At 44.0% G+C, this 9,938-nt stretch overlaps 1 long non-coding RNA gene across 1 annotated transcript; it reads right to left on the reverse strand.

The window, feature by feature from the left end:
- Positions 1-423: 423 nt before the first annotated feature.
- Positions 424-4,235, reverse strand: LOC144202752 (uncharacterized). The gene is made up of 3 exons (XR_013327555.1): positions 4,170-4,235; positions 3,537-3,642; positions 424-456 (listed from the first exon to the last, which is right to left on the reverse strand). It is a non-coding gene; the product is annotated as an uncharacterized LOC144202752 (long non-coding RNA).
- Positions 4,236-9,938: the final 5,703 nt, after the last annotated feature.

Below are 9,938 nucleotides of genomic sequence, written 5' to 3' on the forward strand. Positions count from 1 at the left end.
TATTTCTTTAAATAAATATAGTTATACTCTCTCAATTTACAGCCAAATATTCATTGATGTACTTAGTACCTATCAGTATACATGTTGCATCACCTCAAGATATCCTCCTATTCTCATTTCCATACAAAACCACCCTTCCAATCTCCCCCAATGCTAAACGAAACCTGCCTAAACAGCATTTTAAATGGAAAATACAGAACACGGGAGGGGGGAAAAATGGAACCCCCCTGGAGAGACACCGACAAAACCGAGAAAAAAAACTCCTGACAAAAGCAGAACGATAGAATTATCTGTGCAGCTGTCTGTGCACCAGGATGTCACTGGCGAGGAGTCAGCTCCATCCAGCCTGATCACAGGAAGTCCCACAAAAAGCACGGGAAGTAAGCAAGAGCTTCAGGAAGTGATTTTTTTTTTGCAACAGCAGCAACAGCAGCATCGGCTCCACCAAGTCTGGATCTTGGGAGGGAGGAGGAAGGGAGTCAGCCCGACTAAACACCAGCGTGTGAGAGAGAGAGAAGGTTTAAAGGAGGGGAAAAACCGACTGCGGGAGGGAGAGCGAGCGAGAGATTAGGGCACACACACAGTGACATGTCGCCCAGCTGTGTGTCATTTAGTCAGCGCTTAGAAAAACTAGCCTGGCATCAGTGAGCGATGTGCCTGATGCTGTGGCGCCAGGCGTTCCACTTAAAATGACACCGGGTGCCACCGCCGACCATTTCCTCCAGCCTACGCACAAATTGCTCACTCACTTTAACGCCAGTAAACATGAGCTTACGTTGAGACCATCCGACTCGACTATTTCCATTCTACTTCTGTCATGCATGAGAAAAGAAAATGAAACGACGGTGGCCGAGTAAATAGACGACGTAAGGACAAACAGATAAGAGGCTTGTCCTGACGACAACCCCCTCTCTGGTGCACCTGTGTTCACGAATTTGCCGTCTAAACCGCCATTTTGCATGTAAATAAAATGCGTGGCGGTGTTGAAGAGGCGCTAAGTTCCTCAGTGTTGCACCTGGGCTGACATCTTTTGCATAAAGTGGGATGAAGGGAGCGAGGTTGAAGCAAAGGAGGGGGGGGGGGGGGGACGCCAGAGGTGTTAATGGAGTAAAACCCGATAATTGTAGGGTACTTAGTCAACCATTGTCACAGTGAGAGACAACCGATGAGGCCTCATTTTTATTGACATTTAACATGACACGTATGGAATTCACGATATATACGGTATGTTTTTTTTTTTTGGCACTTCTGTGCTGGAAAGCGGTAAGTCATCTTCACGACAGTTTCATGAGATTGTGAGTGATACATAATAAAAAGAAAACATCAGTTATGAATTGTCTAGACTTGCAAAAACAAAACAGGGAAACTTCTCAGCAAAGGAATTCAAACCAAGTTAAAATAGCTTTGCCAAATTGCATGTTAAGGCGCTTAATTGTGGTGTGAAAAGAAAAACACGCCTAACAGCATTACAATGCCCATGCACCCAAATTTTATACAAATGTGGAAGTTTGGGTCAATGAGTACAGTTGTGTTGAATTCCTATCAAATATATTTCAACGTGAATCAAGCATTAGTATGTTGTCCCACTACAATACACTATTTATCATTTTAACAGCCATAATTCAGAAAGTCAGCCAACTGAATGTGAAGCTTCCTTGTAAACAAATTCAAGTCCTTGCATACAAGTGTACAATAAGCTGTCTCCCCGCCACAAAATCCCCAGATATTTTCAAAGTAATGCACAATGTTATATGTTCTCAACTCATTTGTTTGAAGAATTGAAACCAAACATAGTTTAAATTATTGGTTGACTAATCAAAATGACAATTTGTCCCACTGTGGGCCTTTTTTTTAACAAAAAAAACGTCCTATTGGGCTTCAAACAAATTCAGAACACTTTTATCCAACTGAATCCCAGAATTTGTTCTCATTATGCAACATAAAATGAAATAACGACAATATCACGAACAGTCAGGTATATTTTATTTATGCGTGAATCCAAATGAGCAGCCATGAAAATAAGAGTACGTAATGCCATTCTCGTTAGAGGTAGACGGACTGTTCACGATCAAACTATAAATTACGAGCACCCAATTCCTATTTAAGAGTGACAGTGTTGCTTCTTCAATCCAAACGCAACATCCAGACATGAGAATGACGCAAGAGACCACTTTAACTATACACCAAAGATGGATAAGATGAGGCTATGGCCTCTCAGTTGAGCCAGTGCGACCTAGGCTGTATCTTGGTGTCCTCCTGTACGTTCTTTGCCCCTGACTTTGCTCATTCTACCCTGATAAACGATAAGACCAAAAGCGTACGCTCTCCATTTGTTATCAGGGCCTATCGGGTCCTTAGAAGCCTATCTGCTGAGGCTTCCTCAAGGTCAGGACGACGTTGGTCCAAAAATTCCTTCATTGCCCACGAGTACTTTTCAGATGGTACACCCGCTCGCGCGTCTCCAAGCCAGACCAGAACACGCAGTCAAAATATTTGGCTCGGATTCCCGCGACAGACATAATTGAGTGCCTCTTGGAAAGCGAAAGCTGATAATATTCCATTTATGTCGACGGGCACCCCGCGCTATATTTGGTCTTCTGTTGGGACTTTGGACGAGTTCACCAAAGCAATTTTCTTTGCTGGGCTGTTGTTTCAGTCTCATTTTCAGTCAACTCTGTGATCACCTGGCCTTTGCGTTCGGCGGGCCTTTCACGAGAAGCACAAAGAGCCAAGGGGGCATTAGTCGGCAAGAAAAGCCCAGCTTTGGCTTCTTGAAGAAAGCCGAGGTTTAGCTCTTTCACTTCCACTGCATTGTTATGCTAAGGGCCAGCTTGGGAATAAGAGTGAACCATTAGCATCTGAAGAAGAGCCAACATCTGAGGGAAACACATCTTTAAGGCCCCCAAAGAAAAGAATCCATGCTGTCTCTGCCGCTCATTTTCTCTCTCCTCGGCTTCTCTCGCTTGTATTTGGCCGGCTGATGGCCATTCTCTTTTCTTTCAAGCTTCTCCCGCGGCCTCTTTTGGCGCCAAGAGGCCTCGGAGAACTACATGTGTGTGTGTGTGTGTGTGCGTGGAAAGGAGGATTAGAAATTGGAATGCTTGATGATGACACGATGAATGCAGCACTTGATGCAAACTGTAGAGGCCTATCAAAGAGGTCGTCTGAATCAATTAGAAATGGAGCCCAAATCGGAGCCCGAATCGGGCCACCTCGACGCTTCCAGATATTCAATGCCGTGTTTTGCATTCAAATTCCGAGCCCTTAAAAACCAAGCAACTTTGCTTTGGAGATGTGAAATTTGGAAACTTGTTAACCCAATGAGATCATCTCACATGAAACCTTTGCACAAGCTTAGGTCTCATAATAATACGAGTATGTTTCATGTTCACATGAGTGCAAAGCAATCAAGCTGGAACAATCCCATTTCTTGGATGATTTAAACCTGGCAACATTTTGCCTTTCCATGAGCGAAAGCAGTTTGTTGTCAACAGAGGAGAGAAGAGAAGAGGAGAGAAGAGGAGGTTTGCACATACCGACTGCAGAGCTACAGCCAGTTGGGGGGCAGCTGTGGGATGAATCACTGTGCCGACACACACGTAATCTTGGGTGGGAACCCACAGATGCTCCCCTGGATAACAGCTGGAGTGGAAGAAAATACGATGGAGTGTGATGCTTTTAATAAAGGGTCAGGATGAGCTGGGGCGTTTATATAAGGACCAAAAAAAAAAAAAAAAAAAAATAGTCCCTGCTAGTTATAGGAGATATTTCATATAGTTTGAGGATAAATACTGTATTGACTCGCATATAAGCCGCATTTGTCGGACAAAAAAGATGACTGAATCGAGGGTACGGCTTATATGCGCATAAAAAGATGACATGCACAAAACCGCAAGGTGACAAAGATGAAATGCCATACCGCCATTACGCAAAACAATGCGGCTGATGCAGTAATTTAGTTCAAAACAGAGAAAAGATTGATTGAAAGAGAAATTGTAAAATTAAACAATTTTAAGGGTCTAATTCGTTTCACTGGGGGTCTTCCAGTTCCAACGGGTTGGACCGTATCACCATCAAAGGTAGGAAATGAGTAAAAAATGACATACACTGGTCATGTCTAATGCGCCAACCTAAAACAAAGATGTTTTATCATCTAATATTTGCCCTACCTGAAATAATAAATGCAGTGCAAGTTCATGTCAGTTCGTCCTGAAACCTGTTTTGTGTCCAAGGAGTTTTTCCCTGCAAAAGAATTTTTGGAAATTAGATTGTTGTTTTTTTAAGAGGGAGGGGGGAAAATGGGAGAGAAATACAAAGTCCAAACAAGAACATCTGTTAAGAGTGACATGCTAACCTATAACTGTGGGTTTCTTAATCAAATACCATTGTATATATACTATACTATCATACTATGTGTTGAGATATGGATAAATATAGGCTGTGTTCATCAGACCTGAGTCAATTGCTTTTTGCCTACAGAAGCGTCCAAATGGACCAATCTAAACTGAATCCATTCTTATATTGGGTGTCTATACGCATCTCAAAAGAATTGACGTATTGAAGTCATTTCCACTTGTAGTGGACTTGTAATCATAGTTTCCATGGCTAGTACTCGCACACGACAGCAAGACAGTGAAAGAAGAATGCTGAGTTAGTTGTCATCCTTGAAGAATCATGCCCACGGCTGAGTGTTGACATAAAAAATAAGGAATCCATTTTGAGTGGCATGATAACAAACCAGCCCCTACGAGTGGCGTGAAGCCTACTGTATGATAAACAACTCTCGCAAGGCTCTTTGCTCCAAACTTTCCAGCTGACTAAAGGTTCACTGAAGCGCAGAGGCAGTTTGGGGAAAAGATGGATGACTAAGCCGTGCACCTGCCTCTCTTTCAGGCTACAACGCTGACAGGAGTTTTGGGGAAGGGGAGGGCTGAGTGCATGTGTATGAGGAAAAAAAAACAAAAAAAATCCTGAATTTCCAAGGACGGCAAAGATGTTGAGCAATCATATTGCACATGTGACCAGTACAGCTGTGCAGTGAGTGTATTGTTTCATGTGTAATGGCATGAATCACCAGCAGAGTTTCTCAAAATTCCCAACTTGCCTTCACCTTTCTTCTAGTTCACCATTCCGATCACAAGTAACCAGCAAAAAAAATGATGAGAAAACATACGCAGACACCTGCACGCCTACATCTTATTAACAATGAACAATGTAGGAGTCATCCAAAGTTTCTTTGTCAGCATGAGATCATGTAACACATATACAAAAAAAAGTCACACACACGTACACACTCACAAATACAGGCACTTCCTCAAAGCCCCCCAACCCCCCAACCCTAGCCCTAGCCCCATTCAGTGCAGGTGGTTGACTGCAGCAGCCGGAGCAGCATTCCTTCTCCGTTGTTAAGTGACATCTCCCTTGTACAAGTGTCCTCATCCAGGAAAAGAAAATGACTCATGAGCTTGTTTACTTGGGATGGCAGTAACGACTAATATGTGGAAGCTGGAGGGGGGGTTCAGTAAGGTCTGGACACCTGTTGCATTGGATGCAGACATGACTTTTTTTGTGTGGGTATTTGGGTTAGAAGTAGCATTTATGCAAAGCTGGACTTAATCTACAAGGTGTTGACATTGAAAACAGGTGGTCAAAATATGCACTTTCAGAGGAAGGCAAAATGCAACAATGAGAAAAATTGGTTTTAGGGCCTTTTTTCTGAAATGTTCACTTTGAATGCGGGAGGGAATATGAGAAGAAAGGTCAACATTTAGCTTTTATTTCCATGAAACACCGTTACTTGCATCTGGATTTGATACACTACAAGGATGACAACACCTTTGGTTTAAAACACCCCATTTTTCTGTGAGCTCAACTATTGGAAGACGTGACTGAGTGACAAGTCTGTGTTGTTGCCTAGGAGTGTTCTGTTACCGTGATTATTTAAACAGCTAAAGACAAAGATTGCCCAAAGTCAGTGAAATCATTGCGACATTTCTGGCTTACCAAGAAACAGACAAATAGAAGAAAAATCACAAACTCTAAACAACTTTCAATGACATCACGGCAATAATCTTCCAGGTGTTAAGGAATTTCACAATCTGCAGACAACTTAGCTCAATAAAAAAAGTACATGTCTCTACCAGAGAACACAAGTAAATCATTGCGAAAAGCCTCGGAACTTTCCTAAACATTTAAGCGCGATCTTACAAAAATCAGGAAAAATAAGGACCCAAACACACTCCCTTAACAGCAAAGGAGTTCTTAAGGGGTAAGATTTTTTGGACCAAAACCCTATAAAGCATGCATTTTAGCTGCTACAGAAGAGGGGATAAAGAATGATCTATATTGTTTATTAAATGACAAAAAAACAGTATTAGTAGCATCAACTTTGTCTTATTCAGTCTACCTTATTCTTAATTAAGAAAATATTGACAAGCCTCTTTCTGACTTGTTATTTAAGAAAAAAATATATGATTTTTTTTCTAGGGTGTTAAATGTCAAACATGTTTAATTTTGGGGATTTTTTTCTGTGCCTTTCTTGTTGCTGATAATTTTCTTTTAAACAACTATGGAATGGTCCTTGACGACTTATTAGCCAGTTACTGAGTTGCACCTTGCAGCTGCCAGATGGTTCAACATCAAGAAAAAAAAATTCCATAATAAGTTGATGAATACTAAAATGTGATAATACCTTTCATGGTCACTTTTTAACACTGTGCCAACTTAAAAAGAATGGATACCAGAGAAAAGGAGAAAAATTGGTTTTGAAACAAAAATATGTTATATATGCAAACTTTAGTACTGTCAGAAATTAAACAAAAATATCTTTTGTAAAGTCGGATTTTAGTTTGTGTTTTCTATGGTTCATAATAAAGACTGTTGACAAAATTGCACCTTATTTTTCATGCCAAAAAAAAGTATTAAAATACCATGCATCTGTCTAATCTTCAAATTAAAAATGGGACAGACACCTGTAGGAATCCCTCTTTCGCCGGTCTCATTCCCCAACATCCGAATATGAATATTTATTGCGTGCAAATCAGCCGATGAAAAGCTAAAGTGAAGATGTTGCCGACATCTTCATCTATTGATGCTTCGGGCCCCCGATGTTAAATTGACAGCATCGGAATGTGTCTCTAATACTGATTTGAATGGCTAAATCCATCCACAACCCAGTTGTCCACAGTTCCCTAGAGGCTAAGTACGTTATCCAGGGTCCCTAAGGACTGTCCAGTGGTCCTCTGTGTGGTCTAGCCCCCCCTCCTCACGCCTCCCCGAGAGAAGACCGAGTCTGTTTTCTGCCTCCTTGTCCTCCTTTGATATCAAGAGTGCTGGAATGGAGGGGTAAAACTAGAGGGTGGGAGGAGGTGGGGGGTTGCCGGGTCTCCCTAGTTGCCAAGCGAACGCCATATGGGCAGCTCACTGGTGTTACTGGGGGCCCGGGGCTGTTCCCAGAATTCACATGATAATGAAGCCAGGGGCCATTCAGAGTGCTGGCCTAAAGCTGGGCCTAAGAGCTTTTGATAGCCCCCGGCAGGCTGTAGAACTGCCCACCCCGGGCCGGGCCAGCTTTCCTGCCAGGCCTTAACCACCTGTTTGATTTTCCCAGGGCCCGGCCATAGTGGAGCGGGGATATAGGGAGCAGGGAGGGGCAGCAAAGGAATGCCTCACATTTGTCACCAAGTGTGTACTTCCCATTTACTTCCTCTTTATAATCCTGCAGCCCTGCCCTCACGTGTACTCACAGTTTGTCACATAAACACACACACACACACACACACAGAGTATAACCTAGATGCAGAAGCGCACACACACACACACACACACACACACACACACACACACACACACACACACACACAGCCTCGCTTTTCTCTTCATCAACAGTTCCCGGGAGAAGAATGACGTTGGAAAGTAGGGCACCTTCTGCCGCTTAGCCCATTCCTGGAAGTGGGCCCTCTCTTTTACGTGGGAACCAGGGGACGATGCTCCTGGGCAGGGCGGGTGGAGAAGGTGATGGGGACCTCGTGGATCAACTGATGAGAGTGATGAAAGAAAAGGGAGTGAAGTTCCCCTCCCCCTTTTGCGTTGCTGGGGGTGGATGTATGTTTACTGCGGCCGCATTCCTTGATCGTGAGAATGGCTGGTGGATAACACGGGCCGGCACAGACGTGGCAGATGGCCTCGAGCCTCCAGTTTTGTGGCTACTGTACGACGCACCACCGACAGGGAACTGTCACTATTTCCCACTATTAAACTCATGCGGTCATCTATCACTGGATGAGAATTCACCATAACGCCCAATATAGTGAATAATCTATTCAAAACATAATTGTTGTTCACAGGTGTGTTTTGAGCAGTGATTATTAATAAAAAAAATGTTGCTAAAAATATATACAATGGTAATTCAATCTCCGAATGATTCTTTAATATGCTAATTATTGTTCCAAAACGTATTTCCCCCAAAAATTCAACCTTTAGCACCTGCCCAAATTGAAAATATTTTTGCATGTTTGTTAGTCATTTTTAATACATGGTCCAACCATTTTCTCTCATTTTGTGTTTCTCGCATGTTTCATACAAAATTGGGACTTTGATTATTTTTAAAGGGACTCGTTGGTTTTTTGAGGACCACAAAACCAATAAGAAATACTGCTATATTTAAGAAAAAAATCTGACTTATGAAACAAGTTCTGGCACCAATGATTTCTTAAGTAGAGGCACCGGTGCGTATGTAATAAATCAATGGTTCTTGGTAGGTAATATCAGGACAAGCTGGGCTAGTATTCTTAGCTTAGGGCACCCAAAGTCGTTGCAACGGAATTCTGATCATGTGTGAACAGAACTGAGTCTCCTCGACTCACTCAACAGGCCGTTCCAGAGGGTTGGATGGAAAAATTTATTTGGAGATTATATAAACGATTAATTAAATGCGATTGATCCTCTGGGGCAAGATTGTGTGGAGGTTATCGTGGCGAGCAGGTGTGCAGGTGTGGCACTGCGTATTCCGCAACCACTTTTGGATCCCAGTGTGAAGGCGGGGTGGCGTTCCTGCAGTTTAACCTGAACTGCCGCCTCGCTAAAGGCTAAACACCTGCAACACACTCACAGACAGAGTGCGGCAAAAGCGGGCAGCGGCGGTGGGAGGTGTGGAGGGGCGGTGTCTCATCTCATCTCACCTGACAGGGTCTCTGGTTGCTCGCTACCTGGACGCATTATTCAGGTGAGGTGCTCAGGGGACGGTAGAGTATTACAAAGCCTTTGCATTGTCACCCCATTGACGGTGACAAGAATACATGCATCGACACCTGTTGCACCTGAATTGCTGTCCGGAGGGCACATGAATGGATTCCCACACCCACGGAATTTTCTCGTCGCGCCCTCTCGGCACGTTTGATGAGGGCGAACAACAACTACGAGCGGGAAACCCGAGCGCGGGCCGAGGTGCGACGTGAGCGTGCGTCAGGGGCCATACAAAAAAGCCGTCCGGCCGGGCCCAAGTAACTGGGTTATAGCCGCAGCACAATCAAAACAAAAGTGTCAGGGCCAATCTGTTCACTGTCAATGGCGGCTCTCATTTGTCAAGCCCATCCAACTCGGTCCGAGAGGTTGGTTCTCAGGCGACTTGCACAATGCCCAGTGACAAACAGGAGGGCTCTCCTTTTAGCTCTGCCTGCCACTGGGAAGCCCATCTGAGGTATTAATCTTTACGTAGAAGAGTGGAGGAGAGGGCTCAGCCTTGCCGAGCCATTGTCCCCAGGCCTGGGCCCTCTGAATGGGGCTTTGTCAGCCCCCCAGCTGCCCAGCTGCCACTGTCCGTGCAACATCTTTTGGGCCCGGGCTCCCGTGTCCCCTGGCCGTGCTGACTGGACGCCTCTGTGCAGCTGTGGGGATGTCAGCGTTTGTTTGCGCGCCAAATGAAGAGAGGTCAGGTGACG

Source organism: Stigmatopora nigra, chromosome 10 (assembly GCF_051989575.1).
Source record: "Stigmatopora nigra isolate UIUO_SnigA chromosome 10, RoL_Snig_1.1, whole genome shotgun sequence".
Lineage (NCBI taxonomy): Eukaryota > Metazoa > Chordata > Actinopteri > Syngnathiformes > Syngnathidae > Stigmatopora > Stigmatopora nigra.